Genomic DNA, 25008 nt, shown 5'->3' on the forward strand with positions numbered 1-25008 from the left:
ACCATCCATACACTCACTATGCCATGGTTCTTTGGGAACTCTATGCGATGATTCTTGTATGACTCAATTCAGACTGCAAACCTAACTTGAGTCTCTTTTCACTCTCTTTGCAAACCACACTCCTTTCCACTCATTGAGCAGTTTAGACATCAATCCCTGGCCACCAAAAATTTTGATTTGCTCTTCTCTGTGTCATGCTTTGACCTTAATGTCTCTCATGCGCTAATTGAATGATTCTCTTCCTCAGATGCTCTGGTGGTACAAACCTATCACCCCTCCTCATGACCCTCTTCCCACTGATTGACAATTCATCTAAGATCTTGACATATATTCTCACTGAAGGAGCAACTATACTCTCTCACCTTCCACCGCTTACCACCATTTTGCACACTTCTTTTAAAACTTCCTGTAATGGCCTTTTCCTGCACCCATTCTTCATTATTGAATACTCCCACTCCACTCTGCACATCATCCTCTAAACATGCCACTTATCCCTCCTCCTCCTTGTGAAAAATCTTCCAATCAACAGCTAAATGGGAAAGACCATCAGACTGTGCATCACGCCACCCAGGAATGTATTCAATGATGTACTGAAAATCATGCAGAAGTGCTGCCAACCTTGCCAACCCGGCTGACCTTTTAAGCAAATGTTTGTGGCCCATTCTCAACTTGACACTCACTCCTCCTGAGTTTGTTCTGAAATATTCAGCACACTAAGCTACTGCCAATGCCTCACGCTGCTCAATGACAGAATAATTTTTTCTCAGTATCAGTCAATGAACCTGAGGCAAAGGCTATTGCCTTCTACATCCCATGTGACAAAACAGCACCCACACGTGTGGCACTGGAATCCACTTAAAGAATGGTATTCAACTTGAATTCAAAAGGAACTAAAATTCCTGCTGCACATATTTCCTGTTTAATGTTATCAAAATACCTTTCTTGTTCCTCACCCCACCTGAAAATACACCATTTTTCAAAAGTAATTTCAAATCTTCTGTCTTAATAGCAAAATGTTCAACGAACTTTGGATGATATTCAATCAGCTGCATAAATTACATCAGCTGGCCTTTATCCTTTGGTAGAGGTGCTTATTTTATTGCTTTCAGCAAGTCTGTCTGCGGCTTTACTCCTTCTCCAGAAATTGTATGTCCTAAGTACTTGATTTCTTTGCTTACGAACACACACTTTTCCTTGTGAAGCAGAAGTCCAACATCCAACACTTTTTTTAGCACTTTCTTTAAAACTTGGTTATGTTATTCCACTGGGGCTTCATATACTTTACCGCTTCCGTGGGGCGCCGATTCCGCCCCTGTGCTGGACATTCCAGAACAGGGTGCGGTCGTGACGGAACCGTTTCGTCATCAGCACAGCTCAGCCGTGACTGATGACGGAACGGTTCCGTCACAAGCATCGAAGGGGTTAAGATGTAATTTTGAAAAAAAATTACATATGTGAAACCTTTAAATATTTAGGACATCATCCGTTGGAACACTCTGGCCGTCGATGATAATTCAAATGTCATCCTTGTGAAGTGAAAGTCCCTTCCATAGTAATGAAAGCTGTAAGGTCCCTAGAATTTTCATGCCAGCACATCTGGTGATAAGCACATTTCAAATTGGATTTTGAAACGTATTTACCCCCATGGAGTAATAATTTGCGCCCGACCGACACCATCTCGTAAACGGAACCAACCGACCTCCGTTCGGCAGTCCCGACCGCCGAATTAGGATGCGACCAAACTCTGTTCGGTCGCATTATGACATTTTCCTATGGGAGCATGTGTCATTGCCCTAAACCGGCCATGGTACATGCTCCCACAGGCAAATGGGAGCTGGTATTAATCCCTTCATCCCGTGGCAGGCACTTCAAGGTACCTGCAGGGGTGCAGGGATTAACAGCGGGGCCAGACTGTTAGAGAACTGTCTGTTCAGAGTAGGTGGTGATCAAACAAGAGTTTACAAAAACCAGTTCCTTGTAGACTTGACACATATGTTTGGATGTATGGTGTAGCTGCTATGACAGTCCACTAACAGCACTTACGCTGGTTATTCATTCGGGTAATGGAAGAATTCTCTTAGCCGAACAAAACATGTCTCGCCGGCACTCCTACATATTGCCACAGTTATCTGATTTGTGTTTTAAGTTTATGTGGATCTACACCAACACCTGAAAGTGTTTATGTGGCTCTACAGCTACACCTGTAATTGGAGGAGGCAGGGACTGACCACGTGGGTTAGGGGCTGTACAGTGCTGCAAAACAGTAGGAAAGAGTAAGGAACAGAAACAACCCAATTGGTGTCTCACTCTTGAATGGGTGAGAGGAAATGGTTCTCAATGAATGATTCAGTCCACTTGAAGATAGTTACAGTTGTTCCCATCCAAGCCCACCACAGTCAGGCCAAATAGAATTCAAAGGATGAGGACAGGTACAGAGGTAGGACAGTGGTTGACACATATCAAGAGATTTAAGGGGATCTTCCTGGATATGTGTCAGTGCTTGGACTGAAGCCTGACTGGCAATGTTGAATAGACTGTGAGCTTCTACCCAGCTGTGTAGTGACTGTGTACCCTCTCTTTTCAGCACCTTGAATATGTTAATGTTAATGTTATTGACATTTCTAAAGCGCAAACTGCTACCCGACGGCGCTATACCTGATGTCCTGCATTGGCCTAAACGCGGAAAGAGTAGTGAATAGTCATTAGGCAGTGAAAAGCAATGTTTTCAGGGCCTTCCTGAAGTCCAGAAGATTTGTCATTGGTCTAAGAGGCAAAGGGAGGTCATCCCATGCTTTGGCTGCACCGACCACAAAACTTCTGCCACCCCGGTTAGCTTTTTTTACAAAGGGTACTGAAACTAATTTTGCTTCTGAGGAGCGTAGTGACCTTCTAGGTGCATACCAGCGGAAAGGTCATTTCAAGTGAAGAGGACCATTTCCTTGAAGGGATTTGAAGACAAAACATAGAGCTTTAAACAAAACACTCTTTTTGATGGGCAACCAGTGGAGCCTTTTAATCTCAGTCGAGATTGAAGCATATTTTGGGATGCCAGAGAGTAGTCTGGCAGCTGCATTCTGCAGGAGTTGAATTTTTTTCAATATCAATACGAAAGACAAGTCTTAGACAGGGGTAGTTGACTTCATAGGAGAGACTGTCTAGGGACGCTCAAAAGCTAATCATGGCAGTCCTGCTGCGGCTTCTCCTACGTGCATTGGTAAGTGACCCAAAGCACATTAGCACCATTTAAAAACTGAACCTATCACTGTAGACCTGCCCTGCATCACGATAAACATTGAATTTCCCTCTAAAACGTCCCTGTTATTCACAATCCTTAATTTATACACTTTCCGTTTTCCTTCTTCTAAAGCTTCTGCCTTAAGTTCAGGAATGCAGATCTTTTTTCATTTTTGCCAATGTCGAGTCTGCACTCTGACAGCTTCTTGATATATTTTCATAGATGTGATGCTTAGCTTACTCCGGGAGGAATTAACCAATATGATTTAAGTTCCAGTTGTAATTTATAGAAATGTTTTACTTTTTTTTGTTAGAGTAAAAAATAAATGTGGAATATTTTGGAATTAAATAGACCTTTTAAAAATCCATAGCAAACAAATTTAGTTACACGGTGTACAGTGTATGGACTTCTCTGCCAGGACAAGACTAGAGCAGATGGCAAAATCTCATTTTCTTTTACAGGATGATATGGTAAACTTCATCCCCAGCCACATTTGACTGATTTGCACTCCTATTTAGAGTTGAATGGTATTTCTTGAACACCATGTAGAAAGCCCATAGTTGATTTACAGATCTGTGTTTTTCTCCACTGAGTAAATTCTACTGCATGTGTAATTCTTATAGGGTGTTAGAAATGGGGTCTCAAGTTGGCAGAGGTTGTAGTGTAATTCCTATATTCCCAATAGGCTCTGCGCATTGGAATAATATATACTGCAGTTCAGACGTAGGACTAAGGTCTACTAGGTCTCTACCGAATATATTAGACTTAATTATGTGTGTGCCAGCTAGCTCAGAGGTAACTAGAAACTTTCTCGAAAGTACAGGAAGGGATTAGTTCCTGACAACCATATACCATGGCAACTTTGTTTCCCAGGAATAAGAAATCAATCTTCAGAATCGTGGAAACAATAGATAACTATTTTACTCAGTCAATCGTGTATACTTAGTTTCACCAGAGTTGCTGAGAAATTAGAGAGACGGGCGTTTTCAATTAAAGGTATTTAATGAACAGTCTTCTATCTCAAGCATTAGAAATGTACTGCTACAATAGTAATGCTGGTTATAAAGTACAAGGCATATAATACAAACAGTATTATAAAGTTGTACTGTAAAAGCATGATATGGTTTCTAAGCCATAAGTTGCTTTAAATAGATGTACATACAATGATAAAAGAGATGGCTAAAAGTACTCAACTGGTGCTTCTAAAATACGCCTACCCCGGTGTACCTGACCTAAGCCTAGCACGAGGGAAGAAATAAGTTGAAGAGTAGTTTTAAGTTTAGTATTCTTTGCCTAGAATCTGCCAAGAGTCTAATCAAGAATTCTCTAAGGGTCTAATCAGCTCTGTACCTTGGTTTAGAATGAAGGAGGTCTTGTATCTCTCTCTCAGGACTCGATCTCCCAGATACCCGCAAGGGTAAGCTGGAAACATTGGAGCTGGATTTCTCGGCAAGAGAAGAAACAGCGTCTCTCAGTGTGTCTGCTGAAGTGTCGGCTTCCATCGGCACTTGCTGCTGTAGGGCGTCGGGCAAGTAGTTAGTCGATCTGCTCCAAGATCCACTGTGTGTTAGTTTGGGCAAATGTAGGCATATTTATACCATGAAGGTGCCAAGTTTGACGCATGATTGGACTTAATAACGTCACTCAAAGGTTCATTTCCTAGAAAACTCCAGGATTTCTTGGATAACTTAATATTCAAGCAGGGGGAAGATCCTAGCTGCTGAAGGCAGGTTTCTCCAAGAAATCGTTGTGAATTCTCGGAACTTAGTGGAAGTAGCCTTGCCGTATTTGGGCTGTAAGGCTCAGGCCAAATATGGTCATGATTTCTATGCCTATATAAGGATAGGGCATGAATCGGGAAAAGTTACACTAGTTACGGAGGATTGAGTTCAAAGCCATGACCCTAGCCTATCGGACTACCAAGGGCAAAGGACCAGCCCATCTTAGATCGAGCCTCAGTCCTTACAGTAATTCCAGAGTTCTCGCTCTAGCACTAAACTGTTACTAATCACGCCTAGATTTAAAAAGGCTCGTTCTGGAGGTAAAACTTTTGAAGTGTGTGCCATCCAGCGCTGGAACAAACTTCCACCTCACCTCCGCATGATTCAGTCGGAACTTGAATTCCGCAGATCCCTTAAAACCTTTCTTTTCTCTTTGTAAGTTTCCATTTTGGATCAACTGCCGTCTGTTCAATTTGCGCCGGGACACCCCGTTGGGGTAGCTGTGCGCTTTACAAAATACACAAAATAAAATAATAGGGTCCTAGATTCGTTTACAACAAGGTAGTCACTCTGTCCAAGTAGGGACTTGCAATCCTAGTCAGCATATGTTACACACCAAAGATAACCTGTGCTCATCCCCTTGGTAGCTTGGCACAGAGGAGTCAGGCTTCTCCCCAGAGGCAATGTGTGAAGTACTTGTGCACACGCACACAATAATACAGTGAAAACACCATAAAAGTACTCTACACCAGTTTAGAAAAATAGCCAAAATGTATCTGAGTAAAAGAAGACCAAAACGACAAAACCCCAACATACAGAAGTCAAGATATGAATTTGCAAAGCTTAAAAAAAATGCAGTGTTTAGAAGTCTATAACTCCAACGGGCTATCAGGGGGCGCTTGACTGGGACAAATCCAAAAGTTCAGTCCAACCACAATAGAGCACGGGCTGGACACAGAATTCAAGCAGAGTCGCTTACAGTACCTTGGATGCTCCGAAATCAAAGACGGTGCGTGGCGCATAGGAGGTGAGGCGTCATGGATGCAGGTGATCCGTTGGTTTCTGAAGGTGATCCTGGGTCATTGTGCTATCCTGCTCAGGGATGATGCGTTGCCCAGAAGAGGTGATGGCTTGGTTGCTTGTGCGAGACCTCGGTGCCTGAAGGCGATGTGGTGTTGATGATGCACCTATGTCGAACCGCTAGGCTGAAGTCAGTGCATTGAGCGAAAGTCAAGAGTGTCAGAGTAGGAGTGGTGTTAAACGGACTTCAGTGAGGCGGTGCTCGAGACTTCATAAGCAGTGGTTCTTCGGAGGTGTTACATCAGCAAAGTCGTGGCTGTGTTGAAAGTCAAGGTCATTGCGTAGGTCACTCTGCGAGTGGTGTCCATGGTTTTAGTGCAGGTAGCAGCGATGCTTCGAGTTCTGAGGGATGTGCTGGTTCTGAATTGCCACTTGGTTTCGATGCGTTGGTTTCTTGCTTTGAGCACCACATTCATCTCCAAGGACACAGGACTCAATTTGGCACCACTTGGCAGGACAATACTCACAGCAGAGGGCCAAAATTCTGGTAGTAAGATGCAGGTGAAGTATTTGATGTCCCTGAGACTTCAGCAACAGGTGGCAAGCTCCGTCAAGCCCTTGGAGAACTTTAGGAAGCAGGATGCAGTGAGAAAAGTCCAGTCCTATCCCTCCCAGGTAAGAAGCAGCAGGCCAGCACAGCAAAGCAAACAGCAAAGTGGCAGTCCCTCCTGGCAGCATAACAGCTCGGCTTCCTGGCAGCATGTCCTCAGTCCAGAAGTGCTCTGAGTATATGGTGTCAGAGGTCCAGTATTTAGCCTTTGAAGTGGGGAGACTTCAAAGAAAGGTCTTTGTAGTGCACAAGACCCTGCCCTTCATTGCCCTGGCTCCAAGGGCACTACAGGAGACTATTCAGCTCTTTGTGTGAGAACAGGCAAAGCCCTAGTCAGGTACAAGTGTCAGCTCCTCCCACCACTCTAGCTCAGGAAGGCTCATCAGACGGTTCATGGGCCATCAGGATATAAAGGGCACACCTCAGCTCCCTTTGCATGCGACTGTCTAAAGTGAATTCACATAGCCCAACTGTCATAGAATAGAATAGGATATCACTTATAAAACGCACTTATAACCGAATGTGTCAAGGCGCTGTAATAGACAAAAAGTAGAATGGATGGAAGCGCACAGGCAACAACCTAGGACAAAAAAAGCCAGGTTTTTAGATGTTCTTTAAAAACGAGGTAGGAGTCTGCGATGGAGATTAAAGGGAGTAGGGAATTCCATAATTTGGCGGCCACTACCAAAAAGGAGTGTCCACCCCATCTGGTCCTACAAAATCTGGGGATCACAAGTTTTTTCTGTGAGTAGGATCTCAAAGGCCTCCCTGGGATGTGCCATTGAAAAAGAGACTTTAAATGTAGTGTACCCTTACGATGCATGGCCTTAAATACCATGCTCAGAGCCTTAAAGCAGATATGCTTCCCGATGGGGAGCCAATGAAGGGAGCAAATCCCATCCCTGGCTGACAGAAGCTTGGGAATCTTCAGAATAAGATGAGCCATCGCATTCTGTAGCACCTGGAGCTTAGTAAGGGAGATGCCATTGATGTTCAGGTACAAAACTTTGCAGTAGTCCAGCCGAGAGGTGACCAGAGTGATGATGATCGACTGGTGCAGTTTGGATGGAATAAAAGGCATAACCTTTCTCAAAATCCTTAGAATGTAAAAACATGTGCTAGCCATGCGGCTGACCTGTGCATCAAAACTCAGACCATCATCAGAGATGACCACCAGATTTATTGCTGTCCTAACAGGGGCAGGGAGGGGACGACAGACCCAGGAGTTTGACCAGATGGAGTTCTGCAAGCCAAACACCAGCACTTCAGTCTTGTCTGCATTAATATTCAGTGAATTGTCCTTCAGCAAGTAAATAATTCTGGGCATGCACTGATTGACCCTCTCAGATACCCATTGTAAAGCCATTGGAGATGGAGATAATAATTTGCATATCATCAGCATAAGATAGCACCTGAAAGCCAAAGGACTGCACCAGATCGGCCAAGGGAGTCACAAAGATTGAAAAGGGTGAAACTCAAAGATGAGCCTTGGGGCACCGCACAGGGAGACTAAAGACATTGACTCTAAAACCTCCACAGCTGACAATATGGGCCTTATTTGACATAAAGGAATGGAAAAGCTGTGAGGCTTTACCAGAGACTCCGTCTGGCTCGAAGCACTGAACCATATGCACCGGAAAGACAGTGTCAAATGCCGTCCCGTCCTGATCTATCTGAGTACGAATACAGTCAGTGGCCAAAATAAGGGCAGGCTCAGTGCTGTGACTGGCGCGGAACCCATTCTGAGAGAGATCCAAAATCTCCTGGGACTCAACATATTTCATCAGTTCTTTATTGATGAATTTCTCCAGGATCTTAGCAGGTGCGGGAAGACGAGAAATTGGATGAAAATTATTTAGATCCAGGTGGTCAGCGTTAGGTTTTTTAAGAAGCGGTGAAACAATGGCGTGCTTTCAAAGGCCAGATAGTTACCAGATTGAAGCGTGTCTTTAAAGACATTACACAAGAATTTGGCCACTGGAGCCAATTTAAGCGTGGAGTGCGTATATGGGTCCGATGGAGCTCCCAATTTTAAGCCCAACAGTAGTTCCTTCGTTTACTGAACCATGATCTGTGGAAAGGTAGTGAAAAGACTCTTCCTAGAATCCTTAGTAAAGTCATCAAATACTGTTTCCTCCCCTCCAGATGGGACGAGATCTTGAACAATCTTAAGGACCTTATATTGAAAATAGACGGCAACCGTATCACAGAATTCTTGAGAGGAGTTCAACATCTGTAACCTCGTGGCTCAGATATCTCCTCTATGACTTTAAACAGCATACTAGAGGAATTGTCAGCCGACCTGACCTTTTCTGTGAAAAAGCATGATTTGGTCTGCAAGATAGCTTGTTTATATTTCTGAAGTGTTTCTGCTTTCCTTTGTCACTGGGGCAAGGGTTACCATGCCATTTCCGCTCTTGCCTTCAGCATTCCCGTCTAAGGGACATGACTTCTGCCGAGAACCAAGGGGCCGAGGGTTTCATTCTTTTAATAACACAGTTTTTATAAGGAGCAACAATATCTAAGGCCGCATTCATCCACTCATGAAAACCCTCTGCTGTAGAATGGTGTGAACTATTCCTAGCATCAGATACCATTGCCAGAGCTGCCTCCAAAGTTTCTGCTGTGATTTTATTCATGCACCTACAGCGTATATGCCTGAGGGAGGAACCCTTTGCGCCTGTGATGGGGCATGGCAGAAGTACTTTGAACCCAATCAGCAAGTTATCAACCCAACTAAGGAGCTGAACTGCCTCAATAATCAAATACTTGTGGTTAGTGAAAATGCGGCCCAGGGTGTGACCAGCTGTATGGGTCGGGATTGAACCAACTGCTCGTAACACAGGTTTGTCATAAGATCCAGAAAGAGAGCTGAGTCATTGTCCTAACTATTATCAAAATGAAAATTGAAATCCCCTAAGATAGTATACTGGGCAATGGTAAGAAATGGTTCCAAGGTTTTACACCAAATCTCCACAAACTTAGATCTCGGACCAGGTGGGCGGTATATCAGAAGACCTGCAAAAGTGCAATCCTCAGATAACTTAATCCCATAAGAGGCTGCCTTCAATGAAATGCCTGGGCCTTTCTCCACAGGACTAGGGGTACAGCTAAAGATCTCACATGCCAGTAAGGACAGGCCGCCTCCTCTTCGACCTAAACGGTCACGTATAAGAATAGTGTAACCAGAGGGACAGCATCTACCAGGTCGGGCCGGAGTCGTCCCTAACCCACGTCTCAGTAATAAAAAGGCTGTCAAGGTTGAGTGTTTGCATGGTCAAGGCAGTTTCAAGTTTATGCTTAAACATTGAATGTGCGTTAATTAATGCCCCCCGAAAAAAGCTAGCCTGGTCATCCAACCCATGCGTGTATTCTAGGGCCTGGCAGAGGCACAGGATGGTTAAGTAAGAAAATGTAAACTTTCTAAAAGTGGCATTTTCAGACCTACAATTTAAAGTACAACTTCAGAGATACCAAACTCCAATTTTCTATCTGCTCCCAATTGGAAGATACAGTTGTAAGATGGTACAAGGCAACACCAATGCTAACCTATGGGAGGGATCGGCCTTGCTGAGTGAAAAACACATTTTGCAGTTTTTCACTATCAGGGCATGTAAAACTCCAAAGTACATGTCCTACCTTTTAAATACACTGCACCCTGCCCATGGGGCTATCCAGGGCCTACATTAGGGGGGCCTTAAATGTAATAAAAGCGAAGGTTTGGGCCTGGCAAGTACATGAACTTGTCAGGTCGAAATGACAGTTTAAAACTACACACACAGACTCTGCAGTGGCAGACTCAAGACAGGTTTAACGGGCTACTCATGTAGGTGGCACATTCAATGCTCAGGCACACTAATAGCATTTGATTTACGGGCCCCGGGCACACACAGTGCACTGTACTAGGGACTTATCATGTAGAAACCAAATGCTATTACCTTTTATACACAGAGCACATGCACTTTGGCACTGGCCAGCAGTGGTTGTGCCCAGAGTCCTAAAGCCAGCAGAAACAAAGTTCAGAACACAGCCAAAAACAGAAGGGCAGAAACAAAAAGACATGGGTAACTTCACCAAAAGATATCATGTTTAACACAGGGGATATTAGCACAAGAGGTATTTTCATAGAGGTGGAACCCCACATGCATATAATGGATGCATTTGCAAAATGTGTGGTCACTATGTTGTTAAAGCTATTAAGTACATTTTAATTTGTTTTCAGAATGTGGGCATTATCCAGCAAACATATTTGGACCATAAACCAGCTCTTAAATTCAGCCAATGGTTGCCGGTGGGGCCCACCAGCACTCTGTTTTTTGGGGATTACAACTTATTTTTCTGCCCCATCATGAACGATATTCATGGAATGAGCTGCATGATTCCGGGTCCCACCTGCAGCCTTGGTGTTATCCATATGCAAAACTACCCTGAGGGTAGACTTGCCCTCGCCCCTGTTGCGCATAGAGAAGAATTGTCTCCAATCCCATTAGAGTTTCTTCCCCCACTTCCCCTGATCCTCCCTTATGCATTTCCTGCAACGGTCATTCGAGATCTGCCTGTGATTGCTCACTGTCAGATTTCTCACCATTGCAGAATTGAGGTGCAAAAAAAAAAAGGAACTTATTTTTCCTTACTGGGCATTTATCAAGAGCAGGGTGGGGGGGACATACAAACGGGAAAGAAGGAGAAACTGAAAGACAGAAAGCTGCAGAAAGCCGTCACAAAGGGAACAAGCATTTGCAATGCAATAGGTCTCACATTTCCGCTAGTTTGAGATATTGACATTGTAAATGACAATGCCTTTTTTTTTTTTTTTTTTTTAAACATAAACAAAAGGCATTGTTATTTATAATGCCAATAGCTCAAACTCTCGTAAATGCAAGACTTATGCATTGCAAATGCTTGTTTTATTATAGTTCTGCAAGTTTATAAATTGCTGTTTGGAAATCAAAACTACTCCTTTTAGTTTGGTATCGATTTAACTGTAAATGTCCGAAGACCACCACGCATATCTTCCCTGGTGGAGAGTTCTTGATCAGGTCTAAGCCACTGTGTTTTTGTACACACCCCACATCATCTACACGGAAGAAAGAGCAACTCGCGGAGACAGTCAAGTTTGGTGAAACTAATTTTGTTTTTATTCAGTTTAAAAGCCTGTAGCAAATAAATGCGGCTACGCGTTCGAGGAGGGAACACACTTATATAAATGTACAAAAGAGAAAATTATTTTTGCTGTAAAGTTCATCACCTCTTTTTTTTGGGGGTTGGGGGTTACTGAAAAATCCATCTAAGGCATGAAACTCGCAGTCACTAAAATGCTTCATTTCTTCTACAGTAATGGCTGAAATAAAATGAAAACTTTATTTCTTTTGGACGAATAATCATGCCCGCACTACAACACATCAGATTAAACAGTAAAAGAATGAAACGCGCTTATTATTGTTATAGTATTTTATGTTATCTGATATTTGTAAAGCGCACGGCTACTCCTTGGAGGGTCCTGGCGCTAGGCAGAACATAAAGCACATAACATCAAACCAAGCACAACCACTGCTCTGAAGTTCACAGCTGGAAGAGCCACATTTTCAGACTCTTCCTAAAAGTAAGGAGGTCTGGGCTCTGTCTGATGGAGAAAGGTAGGCTATTCCACAGCAGAGAGGCCACAGCATGAAAAGATCTGCCCCCTACCTGGGAGAGTTTAACCTTAGGGGCGGTGATCAGAAGTCGGGAAGAAGATCTCAGAGTATGCTCAGGAAGATAAGGTTGGAATCTATCCCTAAGGTCACCATCCCCGAGAAACACAGTAAGAATTTAGATACACACCATTAACAACAACAAAATTCCTCACAGGTCCGAAGAATGTGTTCAATTGCAAAATATTTTCAATGTACAGCATCTTCCCTGGTGCAAGGAGCAGTCGGCAGCCTCTAGCTTGTGCGTGTGGTTTCCCTACGCCGTGAGCTGTACACGTGCACATAGCCGGTCTGGGCGCGTGCACACCTCCTGTCCCCCTTCGGAAGCAAATCGACAACAATAGATGTCGCCAAAGCGAGCAGCGCATGCGCTGCATCGCTAGGCGAGACACTTAAAAAGAGTGAACTAAAGGGGAAGATGGTGACTGGGAGTCGATTAAAGAGGGATGAGGTGGATTCCAGTCATGCTGAGATGTAATAGAAACCACCATGTGCTTCGTAGCAGTGCTTCGGATGCGGCACACGTTCTTTCACAAATTAAGCATCGCACCAAACCATGGGTCCACTGTCTCCTGGTCTTTCTACAGGTGGGAAAGGCAGTACAGGCACACTGTGGGCATCTGGTGGTCAAGGACGGTGCAGGCTTACACTACAACACCCGGCTATGATCTATGAAGCGGCATCTGTACTCAGGTGATGCTCATGCTCTCTTGTGACAGCTGGCCTGAGTATCTTGTGACTCCTCAGCTATCTGTGGGGGGAGTTCCCTCACAGATCTCTTTGTCTCTTTATCTCAAAATAGAGGTCAGGATCCAGTGCTAAAAGTAGTAGTTTTGCTATGGCACAAAACAAGAAAAAACTTTGCTTGGAGCTCTGACAGGAGCTTATCATTGCCCCTTGGATCAATGAGAGCAGGATAACAAGCCATGGGTTGGACAGTGCGCATCTGGCACTCATTACTATCTAAGCCTGTCCCGACCGTCGCTACTACCTCCTTCCAACAATGGCCCTTAGAGTGTTCCCTACCCAAGTCTACCTGTGTCGTGGTGCTCATTTCTCCGTAGGGAGATTGAGGGAAGGAGATTTACTGCAGCTCTCTGCCTTCAGAATTATGTGTATGGACTCATGGGTGTCCATGTTCTGCTTTGTAAGCTTTTTTCAAAGAGCATGTCTATGTCTGTGTATGTGAGTCAAAGTGATTGTAGTGTGAGTGTCTATCTAGTGCGTCTTTGTCTATTTTGCCTGTTAGACCAATCTCCTGGATCTGAGAGACTCGTGGGTGCTAAGCAATCCTTGTGGCAAGTAGTGCCTACTAAAGTGACTAGTCTTCAGCTCGGTCGTGAAAATAATCTCATGCAGGAATAATTTTTAAGCTTTGAGGAAGCAGGGAATACCACAAAACAAGTGCTGGCTCAGGAGTACTGAAGGAGTCAAATTAATTTGCATATTGAACGAATTGGAAATTCTAATCAAGCAGAAATGACATATGAAATGTGAAAGTAATTATTCATGCGCCATCTAAGGTACCTCAAAGAATGTGAAATTGACAGCATCACTGACCGCTCGTCTCTATGGCAACCCTCGACTGTGTATGCATGCATATATGTATGTACATACATACACACAAACATGGACACAAGAACTCCCTTGTCAATGGTGATTCAATCACTCATGCTCACAATTATGCTACTCATGCATATTTTCAATACAGTGTCAACGTGAGGGGCCTTGGTCATAACAGACTGGGCAGATTTTTGCAGGGAGTGCCAGTAGGCAGCCTCCCTTGTAGGGTAGTTCCTATATTCCCAATAGGCTCTGCACATTGGAATAATATATTCAGCAGTGTAGACGTAGGACTGAGGTCTCTACTGACTATATTAGACTTAAGTTTTGCCAGCTAGCTCAGAGGTCACTAGAAACTTTCTCGACTAAGCGAGGAGGAGTTTAACCTCCCTGGATAGACAAGAAGGGATTAGCTTCTGACAACCATATAACATGACAACTTTGCTCCCTCAGAATAAGAGTGTATCTCTAGAGTCGTGTGAAAACAATAGACACCTATTTCACTCAGTCAAATGTGCATACTTAGTTTCACCAGAGTGCAGAGAAAAGAGAGACGGGCGTTTTCAATAAAAGGTTGTTATTTATTGAACAGTCTTCTTTCTCATACAAGAGAAATGAATTGCCACGATTGCAATACTCATAGTAAAGTAAAGTGCGTACAGTAAAAGGAGGATTAAGAAATAATACTGTAAAAGCATTGATATGGTTTCTTAGCCATAAGATACTTTAAAATATATACATACTTATATACATTGACTAACGTACTCAACTGGTGCTTCTAAATACGCCTACCCCGGTGTACCTGACCTAAGCCTAAAACGTGGGAAGGAGTAAGTAAGTAGCAGTTTAAGTTACGTTGGTTTTGCCAAGAATCTGAGTCAAGAATTCTCTCTAAGGTTTTAGTCAGCTCCGTACCTGGGTTAATAGAAAGCAGGAGGTCTTGTATCTCTCTCTCAGGACTCGATATCCCAGTAACCCGCGAAGGTATCTGGAAACACCAGAGCTGGATTTCTCGGCAGGAGAAAAGACAGCGTCTCTCTCAGTGCGTCAAAAGGGAGGGGCAGCGTCCATGGGCTCTCGCATCAGCTGGGCTCTCGGGCAAGTAGATAGCTGCTCTGCTCCCAAACCACCACCGTGTGTTTGCTTAAGGCAGCGTTGGTATATTTATACCTTAAAGGTGCCGGGTTTGACGTAAGGTTGGACATAAGACGTCAATAAAGATGTCACTAAGAACTGGCCGTTCTTACAGTGCTTTACAGGAGTTCTAGGACGAAATCAAAACAAAAGCAAGGGGGATTTCCCAGGTTGCTGGAGGTTTGGTTTGTTTAGAGAACTCGTTGTGCTTTCTAGGAGTCTGAGGAAGTAGCCTTGCTTAATGTGACAGCATGTGCTACGACTGAATATGGATATGATTACTATGCTGTTATAGGGATATTATTGATTATAACCGAACAAGGGCATAAAATAGAAATATCGATTTAGGCTCCTGGATAAAAACACAATACCCACTCCACGATCTAATGTCCATCATTACTAAAACTAAGAAATAGTAAACATTTAAAGGTGCATGTGTATTCCAACCCACCCCAAAAATACATTTTTTGCATTTGAAATGGTGTATGCGAAATACATGAAAATGATATTGGTACTGTACGCTTTTCAAGCAGTGTAATCATTCAGTTAAAATGATGCATATATATGATTAGCTGAACGATTTGCGAAATTTACACATGAAATGGTTCTTAATACAGAAAAGAAGGTTGAGACCATTCCATCACGTATAAATACAGTCGCTGTAAATGTGCTAGAGGCTGAGGTAATATATCGTCTCTAGAGTTCCTAAAAATAGAAGCTCTGTTCTCTAAGAATAGTTCTACTTTAAGCAGAGTACAAGTGCCAGGAAAATAGGTAAATATTTTGGAATCGAAGAAAAAATAATTTTGCTTTCAGTGGGAGAAAATAGTTCCAAATATTTTCAGTAGCTTTTGTTTATCAAAGCTGAAGGCCGAATTCGGAGTTCATGGAACGCTGTGTGCTCGTTTGCTTAAAAGTTATTCTTTTTGTTCAGGGGAGAACATCATTTCAGACAGACTCGCAAAAAAGTTGTCTACGGCTTCAGGTGAAAGTTCGATCAAGTTCGAAAATGCCGCAACTGAGCAGTCTCGAGCATGATTGCTATCGTCGATGTCAGGATCAGCAATGCTCACAGAAGGTCGTACCTGGGTGATGTTGCTCTCCTCTCGTACGTCACTACCACCTAATCGTAGTGGCGTAGTCTCAACGAATGCCGTCATCAGGATGGGTAACCGCTGGGGACAACACGATGCATGAGCCGTTACAGGACTTAGCAAAGTATCTGTATCGAATGGTACTGCTGATGTTAGTGTAAGACAGACGTCCCACACGCATTCTTCTCCGCATAGCATACATCGAAGCACAGGTAAGATGCAATTCTGCCAGATGGGTCTGAATGAAAGAAACCAGGTCATATTCAGATCTCTTAGCCGGGCTAATCCAAGGACTTTAGTTATGCGGTCCCGATAGCGTATAGCCAGGATCGTTTCTTCCATTGTTGCTGGAGTCTTGTCTGCGATTTGGCTTGCCATATCGGAGCAGAAGTATCAAAAATAAAATGCCTGTTACGAGTCCCAACAGAAGTGGTAGGCCGCCAAAGACAGAATGGACAAAATTAGGAAAAATGCCCAGAACTGTTTCGAAGGGTGTTAACAGTCCCAAAAAAATTGTCTTACATACATGTGGGATACCATTGGTATATGACATATTTAGGATTTGGCTTAGCATTTCTGCGAAATGCACGGGGCAATTTGTTGATAAAAGGGTATGTATCTCTGCCGTTGTCCTTGCAACTTGCAGATCATACGTTTCGTTTGATGACGTCAAGGGCACCGTTGTCTGTAAAAGGACAGACTTTATTCTGCTTAAAGTATCAATTCGAATGGAAGAGATATTCAAAGAAGGCCACATTTTTGCCTCCATGTCTGGAGTGCTGTTTGGATACAATTCTTGCATACAGCAAGTGACCATGGAGCTCACGCTCACGAGATAAGCTTTCCCTGGCACCATGCCACAACAGCTGTGGTCCACTATTAGAATATAACTACCGTTAGGAAGCCGTCTAAAGAATGGCTCTATTCGTGTTGCAGGTGTGCCATGCTGGTGACATGAAAGGTTATTTGAAGTCCCCTCACAGGCCCCATGCAGGTCAATACCTTGACACAGAAGTATACCGCTTAGTGATTGTTTACAATTTTTCCCACTAAGAAATACATTCTGTTTCTTTTCACTGTAACATGTGTATGTATAAGGTAATTTCCATGATGACTTAATGTACCCTTTACCCAACCTTTCATACTGGCCCGCTGGTATATACTCTTGACAGTATTTAAATTGGAAAGTTGTTATCGGAATTGTGATTATGACTTGTATTATCCATTCAACGACAGGTCTTTCTGACATTGTCAATGGTAATCTCTCAAGTTTTTCAATGCTCAGAATCGTATAGTCTGCTACTTTTTGTGCCAAACTGATTTGTGTATCAGTAAGGTTAAAGATAGAGAATAATGACGTTGTCTTGATTAAACGCCAGGGCACGTAGCCTGAACGCAGATTTTGCAACGTCCAGCCAAGCTGTACAATAGAACGTAATTGGGACTGACCGTGTTGTAACATAAGTAAGTCTTGTTCTATGATATCAATAGCAGAGGATACAATACTGTCCAGTGAATATATTCTGGAGGACAGAGTCATTAACCCATTGTCCACAACAGAAAATGATTTTTCCAAATTAATACGATCAATTTCTCGTATTTTTTCTGCTGTTTTAATTTGCATCACTTTCCAAGCTTCGTTGTAAGTAGCGTATATACCGGCCGCTATGAAACATTTTTGACGCTGTTTGCGTGGTCTAATTATGCAATCACGCAAGTCAGCACCGTCTTTAAGTAAAGTCAAGTGTTGCTTAATTTCAGCCAGTGTGGATTTCTGTAGCCATTCGAGGCAGAGTTTCCCTACACTGTATGTTGTAACTATCCCTGGATGTTGTCTCTGGGAGTATCTTGGGTCTGGCCTGGTCATTTTTAACCCCTGCGTTTTGTTCAGGAATCTATCTTGACAGTTATTTGTGTCTGTGGGCCAGATCAACCATTTTTTCCAATCAAGATGTGTTCTGTTTTGGTTAACAAAATGGGATACGTCTATTTCAACATCTGTAGTGCTATTACTGTCAGGTGTTGGCTTTGGAATAGACGGTTTGTTTAAGTCTTTAATTTTGGCTAGGCCAAGACAGGTTGTCTGTTGAATGGTGTCATTCAAGAATATAATTTGTTCTGGGATCATGCAGGCTCTAAATAATGCTTCTAGACCTTGGACCTGCCAATCTTTGGTACCCCAGATGGTTTTCGTTTCAATGTTGTTTTTCCAGAAATCAAAACCAAATGTGTTCATTTTTTCATAGTAGATCAATTTAGTATTTGTCAGCATTGTTTTCATTCCTGTCTTATTTAACAATTTGAAATAAAACGTTTCTGCATCCTTTGTGTTAAATCCTGAGAAGTACGGGAATTTCCCGAAAAATGGTTTTGAACTACCTTTCGGTGGAGTTGCACAATGTTCCCATTGATTATAATTAAAAACATTTCTAGGTTGAGCAGATTTGTGCAAATAGTGATGTGCATAGTGGTTGTAGCAATACATTTCTTCATAATTTGATGAACCCTGTAAATAATCATGTTCTGTACATTTTGCTGACATTACTAAATCTGACATCATATCATTAATACTTTCAAAGTCCCAATCATCAGAGAATGTACTCGGTTTTACAAAGTCACTTAATGAAATCTTTAACTGATGTGGATATTTCAAGAGCTCAACCGGGCCATAGATTTCGTAATCCGTTTTGTCCCAAGCTACCCCACCGGGTATTAGATTGGCTGTGACATTCACTGATGATAGTTCTCTTTTCTTTATGTGAGATGACTTGTGTGGCTTAAGGACCAAGTTGATGTTCTGACTTGCTGTGTCCATTGTACTGTATTTTCCCTCAATAAATCTTCCTAAACAAAGAACCATGATGAGCCAAAGCAGGAGGAAAAGTACACCTAACACAATCCAAAATTCAATCCATGGAGAAATCAGATAGGTTTCTTTGAGTTGATGAAAGAATTCTGTTACTTTGTCTTTAAAAGTTTTTGTTGTTGGCTGTTCTTCAGGCTCGCTTGGATCCTCAGAAAAGTCATCGAAATTGATTAAGTAGCCGGATGCAGTTCTGTCAATTGTTGGAATCGCTTCCGAATTTTTATTTGCTTTTGCATCTTTTGTTTCATTAGCATAGTCCGAGGCTACATCGTTGTAGACAGGTGTTTCTTGACGAACTGTTGCAATTTGGGTTTCAAGAGGCACAAGTTCCATGGCATTGTTGCATAGTCCTTTTTTATTCACTGCAGGTTTGTCAAATGTGATTAGTCTCTCAGTTTGAACCTCTTGTATTGTAGCAAGTTTTGGTGTTCTGCTACATCTTGGGAGTCCACTGGGCCTACTACTTATTATTGGCCACATGATTGTGGTTTTACCAGGTCGATGGATACAACTCGGTTCTCCTTTTTACCAGCAAGCAGCGGTAGTACAACTGATCTTGTTCCGCTGACAGCTAAGACAGGTACTGCTTTTCTGTAAGAAGGCCCAAATTCCTTCTTCACCGCGATCTTCTCTCTGACCAGATCCCCAATCTTTGGAATCCAGACAGGCCTTGCTGGGACAGGTGGTTTATCTTCAGTGGCTGTTGGCTGCTGTTTTAACTTTACGTTGCTCAGGTCTTTTCTTGTTTCATTTAAGTCCTGTAAAATAGCCAAACGATCTATGATATCAAAGCATTTTTCTTCTGCCACTGAAGTCTGACTATCGAGGTCCTGAATATGCATTCTAGTCCCGAACAATAGTTCGTACGGACTGAAACCTTTCAGAGAATTTCTTGGCAGATTATTAAGACTACGTTGGACACTTGTTAAATGTTGGACCCACCCATCACCCGAACCTAATAACCTCGCCGTTATAGATTGCTTTATGTCTCGGTTTTTTCTTTCCACAATCCCATTTCCTCAGGATGGAAGGGACAAGAGTACCGCAATGCAATGCCCATGCTGGTCATGGCCTCCTTATAAGCTCGAGAGCTAAAAGCAGGTCCCTGGTCAGAATGTAGCATGCTAATTGCGTATGTGCCGATATAGACTCGCAAATCTTTTATAACAGTTCTGGCGTCAGCCGAGCGCTGGGGCCTATATTTTTAAGTGATTTTAGTCTTTAAATGTTAATGTGACGCATTTTTCCTGATGGGTTTTGTGTGTAGATAGCCTTTTGCTTTATATATTAGAAGAGCCATGGCAATACTCCGGCCGGTTCGCCACTGCGATCTCTGATCCAGTCTGGACAGCTTATTGCAAATTTGTGATGTTGCAGGCTCATTCCCGGCCACCAGTATTCAGATTGTAATTCTATTAGAGATTCCTTGATCTTCTGGTGTCTTAGACCCTCACCCATGTGTGCGTCTGCTATTAACAAGATTCTCCTGTTCGTGTTTGGAATTACCCTATCCCTCACTCCAGGGATTCAAGCAAAAGGAACGGAGTTTGCATCGATTATGTATGTATAATTGAGTGGATAGTTCACGGGTAGTGCTGCGCAGTCGCCTTTTGAAGAAGTTTTTACCGCAAGCATAGTTTCCCCATCTATGTATTTTTCTGAATGCTTTTTTGTGGCTACGGAAGCCGGTTGAGTTGCTTCCGCTTTGGCTGTGTTAGCCAATGAATTCCCTGCAGCGTGAACGCCATCACGCTGATGACTCAGTGTATGTATCACGTGAGTCTTTTGTAGTTCTTTCTGCAAAAGAACTACTTGTTCCCAAAGCGTTTTATGCTTGATTGTGGCACCTGTGTCATCTTTGTAACCGTTTTGAACCCAGTTCTGCAAGTCATTATTGTAGGATTTGACGCAGTAATGCGAATCGCACACTATTAGTGTCGGAAATTCACGATCGGCAATATCGAGCGCCATTTTTAAAGCTAATAAATCAGTTTGTTGACCTGAATTGTCTTTTACAGATTGAAACATAGTTACCAGTGGTCTCAATTTACCTCCGTGCCACCGGCATTTAACAACCTCGCACATAGCATTGTAAGCTTGCTTTCCCCAAACTGAGGGTTGAGCAGATCCGTCTGTATATATTACACAGGCGTAAAGTTGTATGGGCAGAATTTCGATTGGCAGAGGATGTTCTTTTTCATATGTTAGATCTTTCAGTTTTTTCATGTTCGGATCAAAATAGTATTTCACTTTTTCTGTAGCAAGAGAATTCTCCCATTGTATCCATTTTGGATCTAATGCCACGGTAGTTAAATTGCGTGGGCTTGTTAATGACTCAAAGGCTGATTCTGCTGTTAAAACAGTTATTCTTTTGCCTTCTGCTTGGGCTCTTTCTTTTGCTATAGCCGTTTGAACCGTATTTATAATGTTTTCCGCAATACTGAATGATTTTTCAGCTTGTGTGTACAAATGTGATTTGTAAGCTATTGGTACCTTTTCTCCCTCATTAGAGGTCAGGTACGTGAATCTGCATCTTCCTGGGATGACTCAGATTACAAGGTTGCGTGTGTTATCGCGAGTTTGCAATTTTGTTTTAGCTAACATGTCTGTTTGCAATGATCTCAACATTTCTGTGTGTTTTTGAGTCCAATTGATTGATTTAAAATCAGGTTTTATTAGTTCATAGAGAGGTTTAACCCTCTCTGCATAATTTAGAATGTAAGTTCTTCCGAAATTCAGGAAACCTAGTATTGATTGTAAGTGCTTCAGCGTTTTTGGTGCTTGGAGTACTGCGCATTTCTCTAAGAAATTGTCCGCTAGACTTTTGCCTTCACTTGATAATTCATAACCTAAAAATAGGACAGTTAGATGGGCAATTCGTGACTTTTTAAAGTTGAATTTGTAACCCTCTGCTGCGAACCCAAGTATTATGGTGTTCACTCTGTTCAAGTGAGTATCCAAGTCATCATCTGTCAGATAGATGTCATCGACATATGATAATGCCTCATCATCATATATTTGTAGTAACTCTGTTACTCTTGCTGAGAATAATCCTGGGCTATTCTTGAATCCCTGTGGGAGTCGACAGAAATTGACCTGCGACCCCATTATTGAGAAAGCCGTCAAATACCTGCTTTCAGGTGCAATGTTTTGACAAAAGAATCCATTAGAGATGTCTAATGTTGTTTTGTATTTTTTGCGCACGATGTTATTCATTGGTGCCGCACTATGTGAGTTTTGTACTGCAAATGTCTTGCAACATGAGTTAAGGTGTCTGTAGTCCAAACCTAGACGATATGAATCGTCTAGCTTGGAGACAGGAAACAAAGGATTGTTCATTTGGGAGGTGCATGTTTCAATCACCCCCTGGTATTCAAGTTGATCTAAGATCTCCCTGACTTGGTTTTTAGCTTCTTGCTTAATTGGGTACTGCCTTTGTGCAGTTGGTTGACATTTTAACTGGATTTTGTGAGGAGGAGAGTCCTCATCCCATCCTACATGATTTTTATATAATGCAGGAGCTTGGGCTACTGCCCATTTTCTTGCATATGTATATTTTCTATGAATTGGAATATGATTTGAGAAGGCAGGCATAATAATTTCTTCGCCATGAGGGCACTCCCTGACAAACTCTGGTGGCCAGTCTTTAAAAGGATGTCATAGCCCTTGGAAAGGTTATCCCAAAATAGACCCCTTACTTTCCTAGTCTTATCTCCCTCTATACGTAATGTTATTTCGTATATTTTATGAGGTTTGCTAACTCTGGTATCCGCAGTTTCCACCTGAATGTATCCATTTGTGTCCACTGTCTCCAGATGATTCATCAGGATCTTGCGAGCTATTGTCACTTCTGCTGCGCTGTCTAGCATTGTCTGGGCCCACTCTCCGTTTTTCAGTTGTGTCCCCAGTATCCTCGGCATGTTTAATTATTTTAATACTGGCTACCTTCTTTCTTGGAAATTGTCATTTTTTATTTTGTTGAGCAGGTACTTTGTCTTTGGACTTGACGTGCTCTTCCCTGTGTTCTGACCGTCCTCTTCTTTCCGATTTCTGCGAGGAGGTCTGAAAAGATCGAGAGGGTCGTGTATCAATATCTTGATATCTATCAGGTTTTTTCAGATTATCCCTATTTCTAAGGTTGTATCTTTTCTCAGAGGGCTCCCTCTGGGGAGACTTGTGTCCTTGGTCCGGAGATCTTTCTCTCCGCCGAGGAGACCTTCCTCTGGACTGGAATCTTTTTTCTTTGGGAGTGGATTGTATATTTCCATCACAGCTCTTTTTTGGAGTGTTTAGATTATTTTTAATAAATATCTTTTCAGGATTTTCAGTTAGTTGGGGTTTTACTGGTTTACCACCCAAACTATCTCTTCCTAGTTCTTCATAGGATTTTTCTATGATTCTGGCAAGTTCAATTGGTTGGTCTGCTATATCTGTCTCTCTCAATTTCTGGCGGATCGCCACAGATGCCGCTTCTCCTTTTATGTTGGCTAATAATATAGCCGAGACCTGCTTGAAGTCTTTCAGTAATTTCATACCCAGAGTTAAAGCAGGTTCTGGACCGTATTCATTTTGAATCTGTCTTAGCACATCTGGTATTACCGCCATAGACGGAACACCATGTGTTTTAGTGTAAATGGAAGCAAAGACTGTGCCCCAAGTGTCACAGTCCTCCACATGTGGTGCGATCCCCATTGGAAGGCAGATAGTCAGAATTCTTTGTTTCTCAGTAGGTGTAGTATCCAGAAATACTGCCTCTATTTGAGTAATTTTTTGTGCTAACCAGAATGGAATTTGTTCCCGTTTTGCAGGTACTTTACCAAGACATGATTGTATGTTCTGTGGTGTTATTTTGTTTGTGTTCCCCTGATGAGGGGTCAGCTGTGGAATGTTAATAGCTGGTTGGACTGTTGAAGTCCGCATTACATATTGGACTAATTGTCTATGTATTTTAATCAGTTGTTTTAGCTGTGCTAAAAGTTCTGGTACTGACATTTTTTCGATGTCTGGATGTGGTGTGTAGCTGGCTAGAACCGGCCACGTTGCTCCTGGTCTACCTAGTGGACCGAGCCTGGTGATGTGATTATTATGTTTTAGGGCGCCTTTAAACCAGAGCAGGTGCTCTTGGTATTTTAATGGGATTTCAATCTCCTCGAAAGGAGTGTATTCATCTGGAGGTTCCTCTATTTTGTAATAGTGGAAGTCGTGTGTGACAGCATTTGCTGCAGGAAAGTTTATCCATGAATAGAATACCTCTGTCTGCCGATACTCATGGGCCTCTATCACGAATATGACTATACCACCTTGTGATGTCAGTCCGTTTTCTATAAGTTTAATAGTTATAGTTCTTCTTATGTTGACCGGAATGAGTATAGCATTCGGGTCATTCTGTTGGAGAGTTGTGTCTTCCAACAACAGTTGAGACGCTGTAACATCTCTTTCTTCGTCTTCGTCGGGCATTTTACTGACAAAAGGTTTTTTGGTTGCAGATCAGGTTTCAAGGAAATAAAGATTAGGTGCACAATATTATGGAACACTGTATCCTTCAACGTTGACTAAACCAAAAACTTTACACAGGAATCGCTTCCTACTAAGTTCCGGCGGATTTTAACCTTTTACCCACTCCAGACGTCTTTTGGAGTATTTACGGGAAAAGGTGTCTGTGTGAAAAAGCACAACTGAGTTACTCTAACGTCTTGCGTTAGATTTATCGCCTTACCAAACGTTGGGCGTTGTGTAGTGTAGTTCCTATATTCCCAATAGGCTCTGCGCATTGGAATAATATATTCAGCAGTGTAGACGTAGGACTGAGGTCGACTAGGTCTCTACTGACTATATTAGACTTAAGTTTTGCCAGCTAGCTCAGAGGTCACTAGAAACTTTCTCGACTAAGCGAGGAGGAGTTTAACCTTCCTGGCTAGACATGAAGGGATTAGCTTCTGACAACCATATAACATGACAACTTTGCTCCCTCAGAATAAGAGTGTATCTCTAGAGTCGTGTGAAAACAATAGACAGCTATTTCACTCAGTCAAATGTGCATACTTAGTTTCACCAGAGTGCAGAGAAAAGAGA

Source organism: Lissotriton helveticus, chromosome 9 (genome assembly GCF_964261635.1).
Source record: "Lissotriton helveticus chromosome 9, aLisHel1.1, whole genome shotgun sequence".
NCBI lineage: Eukaryota > Metazoa > Chordata > Amphibia > Caudata > Salamandridae > Lissotriton > Lissotriton helveticus.